Source organism: Felis catus, chromosome B3, assembly GCF_018350175.1.
Source record: "Felis catus isolate Fca126 chromosome B3, F.catus_Fca126_mat1.0, whole genome shotgun sequence".
Taxonomy (NCBI): domain Eukaryota; kingdom Metazoa; phylum Chordata; class Mammalia; order Carnivora; family Felidae; genus Felis; species Felis catus.
Genome location: NC_058373.1, coordinates 80537265 through 80556437, shown reverse-complemented (window position 1 = coordinate 80556437; position 19173 = coordinate 80537265). Strand labels below are relative to the sequence as shown.

The 19173-nt window shown below is 38.6% G+C and overlaps 1 long non-coding RNA gene across 1 annotated transcript in view; it reads left to right on the top strand.

The window, feature by feature from the left end:
• The first annotated feature begins 690 nt into the window (after window positions 1-690).
• The window catches only part of LOC123386037, a 117154-nt gene continuing 98671 nt past the window's right edge, over window positions 691-19173 (top strand). Inside the window, exon 1 of the long non-coding RNA XR_006599492.1 lies at window positions 691-812. This is a non-coding gene — a long non-coding RNA (uncharacterized LOC123386037). The remainder of the gene's footprint in view (window positions 813-19173) is intronic.

Below are 19173 nucleotides of genomic sequence, written 5' to 3'. Positions count from 1 at the left end.
CAACTTGTCTAGTTCCAGAAAAGAAAGGCTTGTTGGTGTTTTTACATTTTTAAAATAAGGATCCCATTAAATTTATATATTATGTAGGGAGAGGTGACATCTTAATGATGTTGAGATATTCTAACCAAGAACATGAAATGTCTTTCCATGTGTATAACTTTGTTTTTCTTTCTTTCTTTTTAATGTTTATTTATTTTTGAGAGAGAACATGAGTGGAGGAGAGAGCACAGATAGAGAGGGAGAAAGAGAGAGAGAGAGAATCCCAACCTCTGGGATCTGATGAACCGTGAGATCATGACCTGTGCTGAAATCAAGAGTTAGACACTTAAACAACTGAACCACCCAGGCGCCCCTACATTTGTGCTTTTTAAGAGTACTTTTAATTTTCCTCCCTTAGGTTGCAAATACTTCATATTAGGTATATTTTTAAGTAGTTTTTTGGGTTGTTATTCTAAATGAGATTTTTTTTCTTCCATTATATCTTTCATTATATCAATTTCATTGAGAATTTGTGTATATGAAAGCCATTGATTTTGCATACTAATTTTATATAAGGCTATCTTGTTGGAATATTTTAAGTTATTTTTATCAATGGTTCTTTAAGGTTTTCCACTTATATTAGCATGTCATCTGCAAATAATAATAGTTTTTCTTCCTTATTTTCCAATTCTTAACCTCTCTTTTTTTTTTCAGGGTGAGGAGGAGTTTTAATTGCTGTGACTAACATCTCCAGCACAATGTTAAATAGTAGTCGAGATGGTGGGCATTTTTGCCTTGTTTCTTCATTAAGAAGATGCTGCTTTAGCATTAAGGTATGTAACATGCTAAGGAACTGTACTTCTAATACTATTTTCTTGAGAGTTTTGATTTAGAATGGGTGTTAATTTTTCTTGAAATTCTTTTCAGCATTTATAATGGAAAAATCATATGATTTTTCTCCATAGAGCTATTATAATAGTGAACAATATTAATAGATTTCTTAATATTGAAATATCCTTGCAATTAATTCTGGTGCAAATTCTCTTGACTGTGGTGTGTTATTTTCTTTTTTTTTTTTTTAATGTTTACTTATTTTTGAGAGAGAGAGAGAAAGAGTGTGAGCAGGGGAGAGGCAGAAAGAGAGGGAGACACAGAATCGGAAGCAGGCTCCACGCTGTCAGCACAGAGCCTGATGTGGGGCTTGAACTCACGAACTGTGAGATCATGATCTGAGCCGAAGTCAGATGCCCAACCGACTGAGCCACCCAGGTGCCCCTGGTGTGTTATTTTCTTAATGTGATATTACAGTCTGTACAATATTTTATTTAGGAAATTTGACATGTATACTTATAAGTGATATTAGATATTAATGTTAAATTTGCTTCATACATTTAATTAGAAAGTTTTCCTTTATTGGTTTTTTTTTTTTTTTTTTTTGCTACTCTGGGTGATTTTATTTATTTTTATTTTACTTCCAATATAGTTAGCATTCAGTGTTATATTAGTTTCAGGTGTTAAAAATAGTGATTCAGCACTTCCATACATCACCTGGTGCTCATCACAAGTGCCCTCCTTAATCCCCATCACCTGTTTCAACATCAGTCTGTTTCTTGGTTTGTCTCTCTCTCTTTTCCTTTGCTTGTTTGCTTTGTTTCTAAAATTCCAAATATATGGGAAATAGTGGTATTTGTCTTTCTTTGACTTATTTCACTTAGCATTATATTCTCTAGCTCCATCCATATCATTGCAAATAGTGGAGTCTTTCAGACTTTCTGTATATAGTATCACGTTATCTACAAAGAGTGAAAGTTTTACTTCTTCCTTACTGATTTGGTTGCCTTTTATTTCTTTTTTTCTCTGATTGTTGTGGTGAGGACTTCTGGTACTATGTTGAATAAAAGTGGTTGAATAAAAGTTGTCTTATTCCTGACTTTAGGGGTAAAGCTCTCAATTCCACCCCACCCCACCCCCTTCAGTATGATGTTTGCTGTGGTTTCTCATATATGGCCTTTATCATGTTGAGATATGTTCCCTCAAAACCTACTTTGTTGAAGGCTTTTATCATGAATGAATGTTGTACTTGATCAAATGCTTTTTCTGCATCTATTGAAATGATCATATGGTTTTTATCCTTTCTCTTATTGATGTGATATATCACATTGATTGGTTTGTGAATATTGAACCACCTTTGCAGCCCAGGAATAAATCCCACTTGATCATGGTGAATGATTTTTAAATGTATTGTTGGATCAGGGGGTGCTTGGGTGGCTCAGTCGGTTAAATGTCTGACTCTTGATTTTGGCTCAGGTCATTATCCAATTGGTTTGTGGGTTAGAGTCTTGCATCTGGCTCTGTGCTGGCAGTGTGGAGCCTGCTTGGGATTCTTTCTCTCTCTCCCAGTCTCTCTGCCACTCCCCTACTAGCACTTTCTCTCTTTCTATGTCTCAAAATAAACATTAAAAAAACTTTAATGTATTGTTGGAGCAGTTTGCTAGTATTTTGTTGAGGATTTTTGCATCTCTGTTCATCAGAGATACTGGTCTGTAGTTCTTTTTTTTTTTGTAGTGTCTTTATCTGGTGTTGGTATCAGGGTGATACTGGCCTCATAGAATGAATTTGGAAATTTTCCTTCTACCATTTTTTTGGAACAGTTTAAGAGGAATAGGTTTTAACTCTTCTTAAAATGTTTGGTAGAATTTGTCTGTGAAGCCATCTGGTCCTGGAATTTGTTTGTTGGGAGTAGTTTTTCTTTAGTTTTTATTCTCTGAAAAAATTTAGGTAGCAATGGTACTATCTGGTCTCTAAATATTTGGGAGCATTCTTCTCTTAAACCATCTGGACGTGGTTCTTTTGGTAAGTTTTTCAGGATGTTTTTCCTTTATGTAAATTGATCTATTTAAACTCCTAATCTTTATTGGGGTAAATTTTGTTAAATGCTACTGTCCTAAGACATCTTCCATGTCATCTAGGTTATAAAGTTTATTTATTTAGAGGTGTGCGAAATTGTCTTTCATGATTTTAAAATTTCCTCTCTGTTAATAGTTATTATTCCTTGTTACACATTATTGTATATATTTTTTCTCTCTTCCTTTTTGTCTTGTTTGAACTACCTAGTGGTTTGTCTGGTTTGTTGCTTAAAAAAAAAAAAAGAACCAGGATCTTTGACAACAGTTTGATCTATTATTTTTCTGTTTGCCATATCGCTGATTTCTGCTTTTATTTCCACTATTTCCTTTATTTTGGATGTGCTTTATTAGTCTTCTTCTAGCTTTTTGAATTGGGAATTAATTCATTTATTTTTACTTAAAAATTTTTACTAATAATGGTCTTTAAAGCTGTATTAACTTCCTAGGGCTGTTGTAATAAATTACCAACAGTGTTAGTAGTTCAAACAGAAATTTACTCTGTCAGGGGCTCCTGGGTGGCTCAGTCGGTTAAGCGTCCGACTTCGGCTCAGGTCATGATCTCACAGCTCGTGAGTTCGAGCCCTGCGTCGGGCTCTTTGCTGACAGCTCAGAGCCTGGAGCCTGTTTCACATTCTGTGTCTCCCTCTCTCTCTCTGACCCTCCCTGTTCATGCTCTGTCTCTCTCTGTCTCAAAAGTAAATAAACGTTAAAAAAAAAAAAAAAGAAATTTACTCTGTCACAGTTTTAAATGCCAGAAGCCCCAAATCAAGATGTAGGCAAAGCTGTACCCCCCCATGAGGCTCTAGGGGAGAATCCATTCCTCGCCTCTTCCAGTTTCCAGTGACTGCTGACACTCCTTGGCTTGTGGTTGGTTACATACTCCAATCTCTGCCTCTGTCTTCACATCATCTTTGCTGTGTCTGTCTGTCTCTTTATGCTGCTCTCTCATAAACATACATGTGATGTTATTTGGACCCCTTTGGGTAATCCAGGATAAACTCCTTCTCTCAAGATCCATAATTAAATTTCCTCTTTTGCCGTATAGGCAGTATTAGGTTCTAGGGATTAGGAGGTAAATATAACTTATATAACCATTATTTTCAGCCTCCAACAAAGGCTATGAATTCTCCTTGATCATTGCTTTAAACATACCCATATACTTTGTTCTGCAGTGTTTTCATCATCATACGTTTTCAGAGATTGTGTAACTTATGTCCATTTCTTATTTTACCCAAGATTTATATAATAGAAGACTTTTTAGTTTCCAGAAGTGGCTTTCTACTTTATGATTACATTTTAAAATTTCTAGTTGTTTTTTTTTTAATATATGAAATTTATTGACAAATTGGTTTCCATACAACACCCAGTGCTCATCCCAAAAGGTGCCCTCCTCAATACCCATCACCCACCCTCTCCTCCCTCCCACCCCCCATCAACCCTCAGTTTGTTCTCAGTTTTTAACAGTCTCTTATGCTTTGGCTCTCTCCCACTCTAACCTCTTTTTTTTTTTTTCCTTCCCCTCCCCCATGGGTTCCTGTTAAGTTTCTCAAGATCCACATAAGAGTGTAACCATATGGTATCTGTCTTTCTCTGTATGGCTTATTTCACTTAGCATCACACTCTCCAGTTCCATCCACGTTGCTACAAAAGGCCATATTTCATTCTTTCTCATTGCCACGTAGTATTCCATTGTGTATATAAACCACAATTTCTTTATCCATTCATCAGTGGATGGACATTTAGGCTCTTTCCATAATTTGGCTATTGTTGAGAGTGCTGCTATGAACATTGGGGTACAAGTGGCCCTATGCATCAGTACTCCTGTATCCCTTGGATAAATTCCTAGCAGTGCTATTGCTGGGTCATAGGGTAGGTCTATTTTTAATTTTCTGAGGAACCTCCACACTGCTTTCCAGAGCGGCTGCACCAATTTGCATTCCCACCAACAGTGCAAGAGGGTTCCCGTTTCTCCACATCCTCTCCAGCATCTATAGTCTCCTGATTTGTTCATTTTGGCCACTCTGACTGGCGTGAGGTGATACCTGAGTGTGGTTTTGATTTGTATTTCCCTGATGAGGAGCGACGCTGAACATCTTTTCATGTGCCTGTTGGCCATCCGGATGTCTTCTTTAGAGAAGTGTCTATTCATGTTTTCTGCCCATTTCTTCACTGGGTTATTTGTTTTTCGGGTGTGGAGTTTGGTGAGCTCTTTATAGATTTTGGATACTAGCCCTTTGTCCGATATGTCATTTGCGAATATCTTTTCCCATTCCGTTGGTTGCCTTTTAGTTTTGTTGGTTGTTTCCTTTGCTGTGCAGAAGCTTTTTATCTTCATAAGGTCCCAGTAATTCACTTTTGCTTTTAATTCCCTTGCCTTTGGGGATGTGTCGAGTAAGAGATTGCTACGGCTGAGGTCAGAGAGGTCTTTTCCTGCTTTCTCCTCTAAGGTTTTGATGGTTTCCTGTCTCACATTTAGGTCCTTTATCCATTTTGAGTTTATTTTTGTGAATGGTGTGAGAAAGTGGTCTAGTTTCAACCTTCTGCATGTTGCTGTCCAGTTCTCCCAGCACCATTTGTTAAAGAGGCTGTCTTTTTTCCATTGGATGTTCTTTCCCGCTTTGTCAAAGATGAGTTGGCCATACGTTTGTGGGTGTAGTTCTGGGGTTTCTATTCTATTCCATTGGTCTATGTGTCTGTTTTTGTGCCAATACCATGCTGTCTTGATGATGACAGCTTTGTAGTAGAGGCTAAAGTCTGGGATTGTGATGCCTCCTGCTTTGGTCTTCTTCTTCAAAATTCCTTTGGCTATTCAGGGCCTTTTGTGGTTCCATATGAATTTTAGGATTGCTTGTTCTAGTTTCGAGAAGAATGCTGGTGCAATTTTGATTGGGATTGCATTGAATGTGTAGATAGCTTTGGGTAGTATTGACATTTTGACAATATTTATTTTTCCAATCCATGAGCAGGGAATGTCTTTCCATTTCTTTAAATCTTCTTCAATTTCCTTCATAAGCTTTCTATAGTTTTCAGCATACAGATCCTTTACATCTTTGGTTAGATTTATTCCTAGGTATTTTATGCTTCTTGGTGCAATTGTGAATGGGATCAGTTTCTTTATTTGTCTTTCTGTTGCTTCGTTGTTAGTGTATAAGAATGCAACTGATTTCTGTACATTGATTTTGTATCCTGCAACTTTGCTGAATTCCTGTATCAGTTCTAGCAGACTTTTGGTGGAGTCTATCGGATTTTCCATGTATAATATCATGTCATCTGCAAAAAGCGAAAGCTTGACTTCATCTTTGCCAATTTTGATGCCTTTGATTTCCTTTTGTTGTCTGATTGCTGATGCTAGAACTTCCAGCACTATGTTAAACAGCAGCGGTGAGAGTGGGCATCCTTGTCGTGTTCCTGATCTCAGGGGAAAAGCTCTCAGTTTTTCCCCGTTGAGGATGATGTTAGCTGTGGGCTTTTCATAAATGGCTTTTATGATCTTTAAGTATGTTCCTTCTATCCCGACTTTCTCAAGGGTTTTTTTAAGAAAGGGTGCTGGATTTTGTCAAAGGCCTTTTCTGCATCGATTGACAGGATCATATGGTTCTTCTCTTTTTTTTTTGTTAATGTGATGTATCACGTTGATTGATTTGCGAATGTTGAACCAGCCCTGCATCCCAGGAATGAATCCCACTTGATCATGGTGAATAATTCTTTTTATATGCCGTTGAATTCGATTTGCTAGTATCTTATTGAGAATTTTTGCATCCATATTCATCAGGGATATTGGCCTGTAGTTCTCTTTTTTTACTGGGTCTCTGTCTGGTTTAGGAATCAAAGTAATACTGGCTTCATAGAATGAGTCTGGAAGTTTTCCTTCCCTTTCTATTTCTTGGAATAGCTTGAGAAGGATAGGTATTATCTCTGCTTTAAACGTCTGGTAGAACTCCCCTGGGAAGCCATCTGGTCCTGGACTCTTATTTGTTGGGAGATTTTTGATAACCGATTCAGTTTCTTCGCTGGTTATGGGTCTGTTCAAGCTTTCTATTTCCTCCTGATTGAGTTTTGGAAGAGTGTGGGTGTTCAGGAATTTGTCCATTTCTTCCAGGTTGTCCAATTTGTTGGCATATAATTTTTCATAGTATTCCCTGATCATTGTTTGTATCTCTGAGGGATTGGTTGTAATCATTCCATTTTCATTCATGATTTTATCTATTTGGGTCATCTCCCTTTTCTTTTTGAGAAGCCTGGCTAGAGGTTTGTCAATTTTGTTTATTTTTTTAAAAAACCAACTCTTGGTTTCGTTGATCTGCTCTACAGGTTTTTTTAGATTCTATATTGTTTATTTCTGCTCTGATCTTTATTATTTCTCTTCTTTGCTGGGTTTAGGCTGCCTTTGCTGTTCTGCTTCTAGTTCCTTTAGGTGTGCTGTTAGATTTTGTATTTGGGATTTTTCTTGTTTCTTGAGATAGGCCTGGATTGCAATGTATTTTCCTCTCAGGACTGCCTTCGCTGTGTCCCAAAGCATTTGGATTGTTGTATTTTCAATTTCGTTTGTTTCCATATATTTTTTAATTTCTTCTCTAATTGCCTGGTTGACCCACTCATTCGTTAGTAGGGTGTTCTTTAACCTCCATGCTTTTGGAGGTTTTCCAGACTTTTTTCTGTGGTTGATTTCAAGCTTCATAGCATTGTGGTCTGAAGGTATGCATGGTATAATTTCAATTCTTGTAAACTTATGAAGAGCTGTTTCTGACCCAGTATATGATCTATCTTGGAGAATGTTCCATGTGCACTCGAGAAGAAAGTATATTCTGTTGCTTTGGGATGTAGAGTTCTAAATATATCTGTCAAGTCCATCTGATCCAATGTCTCATTCAGGGCCCTTGTTTCTTTATTGACCATGTGTCTAGATGATCTGTCCATTTCTGTAAGTGGGGTGTTAAAGTCCCCTGCAATTACCACATTCTTATCAATAAGGTTGCTTATGTTTATGAGTAATTGTTTTATATATTTGGGGGCTCCGGTATTCGGTGCATAGACATTTATAATTGTTAGCTCTTCCTGATGGATAGACCCTGTAACTATTATATAATGTCCTTCTTCATCTCTTGTTACAGCCTTTACTTTAAAGTCTAGTTTGTCTGATATAAGTATGGCTACTCCAGCTTTCTTTTGGCTTCCAGTCGCATGATAAATAGTTCTCCATCCCCTCACTCTCAATCTAAAGGTGTCCTCAGGTCTAAAATGAGTCTCTTGTAGACAGCAAATAGATGGGTCTTGTTTTTTTATCCATTCTGATACCCTATGTCTTTTGGTTGGTGCATTTAATCCATTTACATTCAGTGTTATTATAGAAAGATACGGGTTGAGAGTCATTGTGATGTCTGTATGTTTTATGCTTGTAGTGATGTCTCTGGGACTTTGTCTCACAGGGTCCCCCTTAGGATCTCTTGTAGGGCTGGTTTAGTGGTGACAAATTCCTTCAGTTTTTGTTTGTTTGGGAAGACCTTTATCTCTCCTTCTATTCTAAATGACAGACTTGCTGGATAAAGGATTCTCGGCTGCATATTTTTTCTGTCTAGCACCCTGAAAATCTCGTGCCAATTCTTTCTGGCCTGCCAAGTTTCAAAAGAGAGATCAGTCACGAGTCTTATAGGTCTCCCTTTATATGTGAGGGCACATTTACCCCTTGCTGCTTTCAGAATTTTCTCTTTATCCTTGTATTTTGCCAGTTTCACTATGATATGTCGTGCAGAAGATCGATTCAAGTTACGTCTGAAGGGAGTTCTCTGTGCCTCTTGGATTTCAATGCCTTTTTCCTTCCCCAGTTCAGGGAAGTTCTCAGCTATTATTTCTTCAAGTACCCCTTCAGCACCTTTCCCTCTCTCTTCCTCCTCTGGGATACCAATTATGCGTATATTATTTCTTTTTAGTGTATCACTTAGTTCTCTAATTTTCCCCTCATACTCCTGGATTTTTTTATCTCTCTTTTCCTCAGCTTCCTCTTTTTCCATAACTTTATCTTCTAGTTCACCTATTCTCTCCTCTGCCTCTTCCATCTGAGCCGTGGTGGTTTCCATTTTGTTATGCATTTCGTTTAAAGCATTTTTCAGCTCCCCGTGACTGTTCCTTAGTCCCTTGATCTCTGTAGCAAGAGATTCTCTGCTGTCCTGTATACTGTTTTCAAGCCCAGCGATTAATTTTATGACTATTATTCTAAATTCACTTTCTGTTATATTATTTAAATCCTTTTTGATCAGCTCATTAGCTGTTGTTATTTCTTGGAGGTTCTTCTGAGGGGAATTCTTCTGCTTGGTCATTTTGGATAGTCCCTGGCATGGTGAGGACCTGCAGGGCACTTCCCCTGTGCTGTGGTGTATAACTGGAGTTGGTGGGCGGGGCCGCAGTCAGACCTGATGTCTGCCCCCAGCCCACCGCTGGGGCCACAGTCAGACTGGTGTGTGCCTTCTCTTCCCCTCTCCTAGGGGTGGGATTCACTGTGGGGTGGTGTGGCCCGTCTGGGCTACTTGCACACTGCCAGGCTTGTGATGCTGGGGATCTGGCGTATTAGCTGGGGTGGGTAGGCAAGGTGCACAGGGGCAGGAGGGGCAGGCTTAGATCGCTTCTCCTTAGGTGATCCTCTTCAGGAGGGGCCCTGTGGCAGCGGGAGGGAGTCAGATCCGCTGCCGGAGGTTTGGCTCCGCAGAAGCACAGAGTTGGGTGTTTGCGCGGAGCGAGCAAGTTCCCTGGCAGGAACTGGTTCTCTTTGGGATTTTGGCTGGGGGATGGGCGGGGGAGATGGCGCTGGCGAGCGCCTTTGTTCCCCACCAAACTGATCTCTGTCGTCTGGGGGCTCAGCAGCTCTCCCTCCCTTTGTCCTCCAGCCTTCCCACTTTCCGAGCAGAGCTTTTAACTTATGACCTCCCAGACGCTAAGTCGCGCTTGTTGCCGGAACACAGTCCGTCAGGCCCCTCCGCTTTTGCAAGCCAGACTTGGGGCTCTGCTTGGCCGGCGAGCCGCCCCTCCGCCCCGGCTCCCTCCCGCCAGTCCGTGGAGCGCGCACCGCCTCGCCGCCCTTCCTACCCTCTTCCGTGGGTCTCTCGTCTGCGTTTGGCTCCGGCGACTCCGTTCTGCTAATCCTCTGGCGGTTTTCTGGGTTATTTAGGCAGGTGTAGGTGGAATCTAAGTGATTAGCAGGACGTGCGGTGAGCCCAGTGTCCTCCTAAGCCGCCATCTTCTCTTCCCTCTAGTTTTATTGCATTGTGATGCAACAGTGTTGTCTGTAGTATTTCTGTTTTATGGCACTCAATGTTTTCTTTGTGACCTAAAACATAATTAATATTTGTGGATGTTCCACCTATATTGAAGGAGGAAGTATATTCTCTATTATTAGGGTATAGTATTCCAAGAAATATACATATGGTTGACCTCATGGATTATGTTGTTTAGATGTTCTATGTCCTTACTTATTTTTCATTGGCTAGACCTGGCTGTACTGAGAGTGGGGCATTAAAGTGTCCTATTGAGGGTCTATCTATTTCTTACTCTATCTCTTGTAGCATCTACTTCATATAGGTGGTCACTGACTTATTTGGTACAAGTTATATCTTCCTTATGAGTTGTGGCTTTTAACATCATAAAGTATCATCCTTTGTCTTATTTAATGCCTTTTAGTCTGAATGTTACTCTGACTGATACCAAGATGGCAACCTTGCTTTATTATGGTTTCCATTTGCCTAATATACTTTTGACTATTCCTTTATTTTATTTAGCCTTTTAAAAATGACCATGTTTTAGAACTATCTTTTGTATATGGTATAGAGCTGATTAGATTTCTGAGCCAATTCTTTTTCTTTTCATGGGAAAGCTAAGTCCATTAACACTTATTGATAGGATTTATTGATACTGCTATCTATCTATGATATATTATTATTGCTATCTGTATCTCATAATCTGTATCTTTCATCTCAACTTTGTCACATTATCTTATAATTACTGGATATAATTATACTTCCTATGTTTCTCTGTGTAGTGTGTCTTCTTTGCTTTAAAATTTTAAAATGTTGGTATTTAGGAAGATTTGTATTGTTTTTCTTGTGGTTATCTTTGTATTTGTGTCTTTGAATGCACTTATCATTGAAAGTGCTGCTATAAACATTGGGGTACAGGTGCCCCTATGCATCAGCACTCCTGCATCCCTTGGGTAAATTCCTAGCAGTGCTATTGCTAGGTCATAGGGTAGATCTATTTTTGATTTTTTGAGGAAATTATGTAAAGAGCCTAAATGTCTATCAACTGATGAATGGATAAAGAAATTGTGGTTTATATACACAATGGAATACTACGTGGCAATGAGAAAGAATGAAATATGGACTTTTGTAGTAACGTGGATGGAACTGGAAAGTGTGATGCTAAGTGAAATAAGTCATACAGAGAAAGACAGATACCATATGTTTTCATTCTTATGTGGATCCTGAGAAACTTAACAGAAGTCCATGGGGGAGGGGAAGAAAAAAAAAGAGGTTAGAGAGGGAGAGAGTCAAACATAAGAGACTCTTAAAAACTGAGAACAAACTGAGGGTTGATGGGGGGTGGGAGGGAGGGGAGGGTGGGTGATGGGTATTGAGGAGGGCACCCTTTGGGATGAGCAGTGGGTGTTGTGTGGAAACCAATTTGACAATAAATTTCATATCAAAAAAAGTAAGAGTGCACTTATCTTTTTCTTACTTTTTACTGGCTGGTTTGTCAATCTTAAATGATGTCCTTTGACTCCTACCTGTTACTTTCTTTTAATTGAAACATAGTTAACACACAATGTTACATTAATTTCAGGTGTACAACATAATGATTCAATAAGTTGACATGTTATGCTCTGCTCACCACAAGTGTAGCTACCATCTGTCACCACACAGCCTATTACAATACCATTGACTATATTCCCTGTGCTGTATCTTTTAACCCCATGTCTTATTCACTCCATAACTGGAGACCCTATCTCTCCCTCCCCTTCACTTATTTTGCCCATTCTCCCACTCCTCTCCGCTCTGGCAACCATCAGTTTGTTCTCTGTATTTATGGGTCTGTTTTTGCTTTTTGTTTGTTTGTTTTATTTTTTAGATTCCACATATAAGTGCAATCATAAGTATTTTTCTTTCTCTGTCTGACTTATTTCACTTAGCATTATACCTTCTAGGCCCATCCATGCTGTCACAAATTGGCAAGATCTCATTCTCTTTTATGTTTGAGTAACATTTCATTGTATATATATACCACTTCTTCTTTATCCATTCACCTGTTGATGGACACTTGGGTTGCTTCCCTATCGTGGCTATTGTAAATAATGCTGCAATAAAATAGGGGTGCATATATCTTTTGAATTAGTGTTTTTGTTTTCTTTGGGTAAATATTCAACAGGTGAAGTACTCAATTGAATGCTATTTGTATTTTTAATTTTTTGAGGAGCCTTCATACTGTTTTCCACAGTGGCTGTACCAATTTACATTCTCACCAAGAGTGCATGAGGGTTCTTTTTTCTCTACATCTTCACCAACACTTGTTATTTCTTGTATTTTTGGTTTTAGCCATTCGGACGGGTGTAAGGTGATATCTTATTGTGGTTTAGATTTGCATTTCCCTGATAATTAGTGATGTTGAGCATCTTTTCATGTGTCTGTTGGCCATCTGTATGTCTTCTTTGGAAAAAAAAGGTCTATTCAGGTCCTCTGCTCATTTTTTAATTGGATTATTTACGGAGGTTTTTTTTTTTTTTCGGTGTCGAGTTATATAAGTTCTTTATATATTTTGGATATTAACCGCTTATTGGAGATATGATTTGCAAATATCTTCTCTCATTCAGTGGATTGCTTTTTCATTTTGTTGATGGTTTGTATCCCTCATTGGTCTTCTAGCCTCCAGGAGTATGAGAAATAAAGTATTCTGTTTATAGCTATCCAGTCTATGATATTTTGTTACATGGTATGTTGAATGGCCTATGACAATGATCATTCTATTTATGTATGAATTTCCAGATTAATGAATTCGTAGATTAGCAAATTTTGCAAGGAGTTGTTTATGTTTTATATTTATTTTTGTTCATTACGAGCTCATGAGTTTTACATTGAATAGAAAAGAAGCAGTCTGTAACTTCCCTAACATAAGCACCTACTATTTTAGTTTTTACATAGTCTCTTCTGATTTTGTCCATCAGTTTACCTATTTTTACCTAGCTATAATCAACAGATATAGTTGCTTTTTTTATTCTGCCTAATATTATGGAATATGAACTTAATGAGAGTGGGAATTTTATTCCATTTTGTTCACTAATGTATTCCTAGTGTCTCAAATAGTGAGCAGCACATCATAGGTGCTCAATAAAGTTTGTTTAATGAATACATACATGAATGAATACACTTGAAACGTGTTTTTTTTTAAGTTTTTAAATTTATTGACTTTGAGAGAGACAGGGAGAACATGAGCAGGAAAGGGGAAGAGAGAGAGGGAGAGAGGGAGAATCCTAAGCAGGCTCCATGCGGTCAGTGTGCAGAGCCCAATGCGGGGCTGAAACCCTCAAAACTGTGAGATCATGACCTGAGCCTAAATCAAGAGTTGGATGCTTAGCAAACTGAGCCACCTAGGCACCCCAGAAGTGTTTTGTTTAAAGTTTATTTATTTTGAGAGAGACAGAGAGGGTGCGAGTGGTGGAAGGGCAGAGAGAGAGAGGGAATATTTGCAGCAGGTCTCCAAGTGGTCAGCGCAGAGCCTGATGCAGGGCTTGATCTCACGAAACTGTGAGATCATGACCTGAGCTGAAATCAAGTCAGAGGCTTAACCAACTGAGTCACTTGGGTACCCCTAAAAGTCTTGCTTTTAAATACACTTTTAAACTCATCAAGGCTATTAAAATGTTGTGGCATGGTTAAAGAGTAGTGTTGTTTGTCCCCATAGTAATACTATTACCTCTTCTGAAACTACTGTTTACCAGTATTTGAAAAGTGACATCCTGGGGGAAAAATGCTCTATTATATTTCCTGGAAGTAATTAAGAATGTTATTATTTGTGTCATGTCAATCTGGGAGGAACATAACAACAGGTGTTTTAAAGGTCTTATTTTTAAGCTATGACCTTTGCTATTTTTATTAATGTTTGGAATGATATAAGGAGAGAACACTGCAAGCTGAATGTGGTTAGGAAGTACCTGAAAGGATATTAGAATCCAGCATGGACCTAGAAATTAAAGGGGAGTGAAATGTGGCCAGAATAAAATTCAGTGCGGTTAATCATTGCTGGGAAATAACAGAATGCCTTAATATATACAGTAGGGAATTATAAACAAATATGGCTACAATTTTGAATTTTGAATTTTTAACTTTACAATTTTCAATTTTAAAGGTATGGTGAACCTTCTTTGATTCGGCAATGTTAGTAGGATGTGTTAGCAGGAAAATGAATGATATTAAAAGGCATAAGGGCAGAATGTTATGTAAGTATTGGGATCAGAGTACTAAGTTCCAGGACAGAGGTTACAAACTGGCACCTCACAAAACCACTCCAGATGGGTTTTGTTTGAGCTGAAAGAATGAAAGAAAGACCTTCAAGAAGTGGGAGATTTGCACATAAAATCCAGGTTTCCACTGTCTTGCGAAAACTGGAAAATTTGGTGATTTTATGTCCTCATTTCTGCCCGTCAACAAGAAACCGGTGCCAAATAGCAGCTGCCTACTTAAGTTGGGGCAAGTCGTGTCTGGTCCTCTGTGTCCCCAGCAGTTCCTAGCAGGTAGGACTAAGGCTAGGTGTTGTTACACTTTTTGCTGCGGTAGCTATGTTTCTGTACCAGGTCCATACCTGTTCTAATTGCCCTCTGCTCACCTTATTAGTGAGGAAGGATTCGTATCCTAGAGCTATAGGGATAGCTGAACACCTGACACTGGACAGCTGAGACGAATAACAGTTTATTAATCACATGTACTCATAGCCCAGGGCGACATGAGTGTTACACTCAGGAGCAGGGTGAACAAGCGAGGCTTCAGGTGGCAGGCTTTATAGTACCAAAAGGATGAGGTGACCCCTGGTTCTCACATAAAGATGTGGCTGTCTTGTTTAAATCATTTTACATGCTGGCAGGAAATTTTTTCCTCGGGGATAAGCAGGAAGTGTAACCTGGTCACTGTGATAAGGAGGGTTGTTTGGCTAGGGGACCTTATTCATGGTAACGGTGAGGAGGGAGCTGTGGTTCAGCCATGTGAGGCCCTCCTGATATCAGCAGCTTTCTGGCAAGGCAGCTCATAATATTGGGAGTTACACCAAAACACCATGCTTCACTTTTACTCGACTTGCCGAGCCCACGGAGACGTTTGCCCTGTGCCTCCGGGGAGGAATCTTTCTAACTCTGAAGGTCTGTGAAATTGCTATACATTGATTATACAATTTTCTTCTCTGAAAACTAAACAGAAATGCAATGAATAAAAGCCAAGGAAACTTTAGTTTTTAAATGTGCTTCTGCCCAGAGTTGGTAGCCTCTAGTATGTTTTAGGGATTTTTCTATACAGAAGATGGTATTGAAGTTGATATTAAAAAACTCCATGACAGGATTGGTAGTGAAATAGGTTGCCAAAGGAACAATTCTTCATTCAGTCAATATTTTTGCTTTGTTAAAAAATGTTGATTGAGCACATACTGTAGAAACGTTCTACATTAAAAGAAATTGAGGAAAAAAAAGAAAAGAAACTGAGGGACATGGTAACTAAGTGTAACCACTGACCCCAGACTGGGTCCCATACTAGAGAAAACCTTCACTGGAAGAAGAAAAGTCGCTATAAAGGGTTATTAGGTCAGCTAACAAAACTGAATTATGGATGGTACATTGCATCAATGTAAATTTATGATGTTGAGCTTTATATTGTGGTTACAGAAGAGAATATTCCTGTTCCTAGCTAATACATACCAAAGTACTTATGGATAAAGTATCATGATGTATATAACTTACCCTCAAATGCCTCAGAAAAATTATGGATATATGGGGAGAGAGAACATGCACAAATAACAAAAGAAATGAGGGAAAAGGTCAAAAATAGGTAAATCTGGATAAAAGGTAAATGGGTATCCTTTTTTTTTGTTATAAATGTTCTAGTTTATTTTTATTTATTTTAAATTTATTTATTTTTAAATTACATCCAAGTTAGTTAGCATATAATGCAACAATGCTTTCAGGAGTAGATTACTTAATGCCCCTTACCAATTTAGCCCATCCCCCTCCCACAACACCTGTTTGTTGTCTATATTTAAGAGTCTCTTCTGTTTTGTCCCCCTCCCTGTTTTTATATTATTTTTGCTTCCCTTCTCTTAAGTTCATCTGTTTTGTATCTTAAAGTCCTCAAATGAGTGAAGTCATATGATATTTATCTTTCTATGACTATTTTGCTTAGCATAATACCTCTAGTTCCATCTACATAGTTGCAAATGGCAAGATTTCATTCTTTTTGATTGCAGAGTAATACTCCATTGTATGTATATACCCCATCTTCTTTATCCATTTATCCATCGATGGACATTTGGGCTCTTTCCATACTTTGTCAATTGTTGATAGTGCTACTATAAACATTGGGGTGCATGTGCCCCTTAGAAACAGCACACCTGTATCCCTTGGATAAATACCTAGTAGTGCAATTACTACTGGTAGTGGGCCATAGGGTAGTTTTATTTTTAATTTTTTGAGGAACCTCCCTACTATTTTCCAGAGTGGCTGCACAAGTTTGCATTCCCACCAGCCATGCAAAAGAGATCCTCTTTATCTGCATCCTTGCCAACATCTGTTGTTGCCTGAGTTGTTAATGTTAGCCATTCTGACAGGTGTGAGGTGATATCTCAGTGTGGTTTTGATTTGTATTTCCTGGATGATGAGTGATGTTGAGCATTTTTTCATGTGTCTGTTGACCATCTGGATGTATTCTTTGGAGAAGTGTCTATTCGTGTCTTTTGCCCATTTCTTCACTGGATTATTTGTTTTTTTGGGTGTTGGGTTTGATAAATTCTTTATACATTTTGGATACTAATCCTTAATCTGATATGTCATTTGCAAATATCTTCTCCCATTCCGTTGGGTGCCTTTTAGTTTTGCTGATTGTTTCCTTTACTGTGCAGAAGCTATTTATTTTGATGAGGTCCCAGTAATTCATTTTTGCTTTTGTTTCTCTTGCTCTGGAGACTTGTTGAGTAAAAAGTTGCTGTGGCTGAGGTCAGAGAGGTTTTTGCCTGCTTTCTCCTTGAGAATTTTGATGGCTTCCTGTCTTACATTTAGGTCTTTCATCCATTTTGAGTTTATTTTTGTGTATGGTGTAAGAAAGTGGTCCAGGTTCATTTTTCTGCATGTCGTTGTTCAGTTTTCCCAGCATCATTTGCTGAAGAGACTGTCTTTATTCCATTGGATATTCTTTCCTGCTTTGTCAAAGATTAGTTGACCATACATTGATGGGTCCATTTCTGGGTGTCTATTCTGTTCCATTAATCTGAGTGCCTGTTTTTGTGCCAGTACCGTACTGTCTTGATGATTACAGCTTTGTAATACAGCTTGAAGTCTGGGGTTGTGATACCTTCAGTTTTGGTTTTATTTTTCAGGATTTCTTTGGCTATTTGGGGTCTTTTGTGGTTCCATACAGGTTTGAGGATTGTTTGTTCTAGCTCTGTGAAGAATGCTGGTGTTATTTTGATAGGGATTGCAAATGGGTATTCTTTGTACTATTTTCTTTTTATAATTGTTAAAAATTTTAAGTTGCTTCCAAATAAAATCTTTTTTATAATGTTTATTTATTTTGAGAGAGAGAGAGAGAGAGCAAGAGCAGGGGAGGGGCAGAGAGAGAGAGAGGGAGAGAGAGAGAGAGAATACCATCAGCACAGAGCCCAAAGCAGGGCTTGAATTCACAAACCATAAGATCATGACCTAAGCCAAAGGCGGATGCTTAACCAACTGAGCCACCCAGGTGCCCCAAAATAGAAAACTTTTTAAATGAAAAGCAAAAATAATGTCTTAAGTCTGCATCTCTCTAATGACAAACGTCCTTGGTGGGTTATCTCTAGTGACCTTCATGTTCACTTTGAAGTTAGGAAGGTGGGTCCTGGGGTCTTAGCTGTGGACTCAGGCCTGGTGCCAAGGGTATGTGCATGTCTGTGGGAGGACAACAGTGTGTGTGCTATGTCATCATCAAGCAAGTGATAGGACATGATTTAAAGCCAAAATAGAAACAATTTGAGCATTCTTAGAAGTTGTGCAGAGTTATATGTGTCTTTCTTCTCTTATTTCTGTTGGCATAAACCAGAGTTTTCGTAAGTGTATCCTGTGGAATGCCAGTTTCCCTAGATGCTCTTAAAAAAAGCGGAAAGTTAGGGGCACCTGGGTGACTCAACTGGTTGAGTGTCCGACTTCGGCTCAGGTTATGATCTCACTCTTCATGGGTTTGAGCCCCATATTGGGTTCTATGCTGACAGCGCAGAGCCTGCTTTGGATTCTGTCTCATTCTCTCTCTGTGCCTCCTCTGGTGATTGATTTCAGATTGCTTAGTTTTCTCTTATTCAAGTGTGAACTCCCACCTCTTTTTTGTATGTCTATAGTATCTTTTTTTTACAACAGATTATTTTATATATTTTATAGTTTTGAATGACTGTGAACTTATTTTCAGAAGATCTTATCTTGTAAAGGAATCTAGCTCATGATCTTTTTTTTCCCTTTTAAACTTCTGCTTCTACACAAGTTGTCTAACTCTCTCTCTCAAAAAAAAAATAAATAAAAGTTAAAAAAATTAAATAAGGGGGAAGTTCTATGATCAAAAGCATCTGGGAAATGGCTTTTTTTTTGATAGGTGAACTAAATTATTTTTTTCCTAGTGTATGTTTTAACATTAGCATTAGGATTCTGTGGAGCCACTTTGAGAAATCATGGTTCCAGCAGAAAACAGAGAAGTAGTTTGAGGAGATTTTAATAAAGAAATGATTTACAAAGTGCGGGTAGAATTTAGAGAAATCACATGATTTATTGTGCTACCCTGGGCTGGCCAACAGGGGGATACCACCAATGATTCTACTGGAGCAGGGGAGGAAGCAATTTGCAGCATTTGTAGAGGGAGAGCCACAGTAGGACCTCCCGATAGGAGGTGTGGCCTCTGGATGAGCTGCAAAAGTAGCCAGTCCATTGTGACACCTTGCTTTGATCCCCTGCTGATGCTTTTCTTTGTCTAAACCCAATAGGAAACCAGGGGTTAGGGAGCCAGTTAACTGTGTGGACAGTCAGCCTGTTGAGGCACAGAAA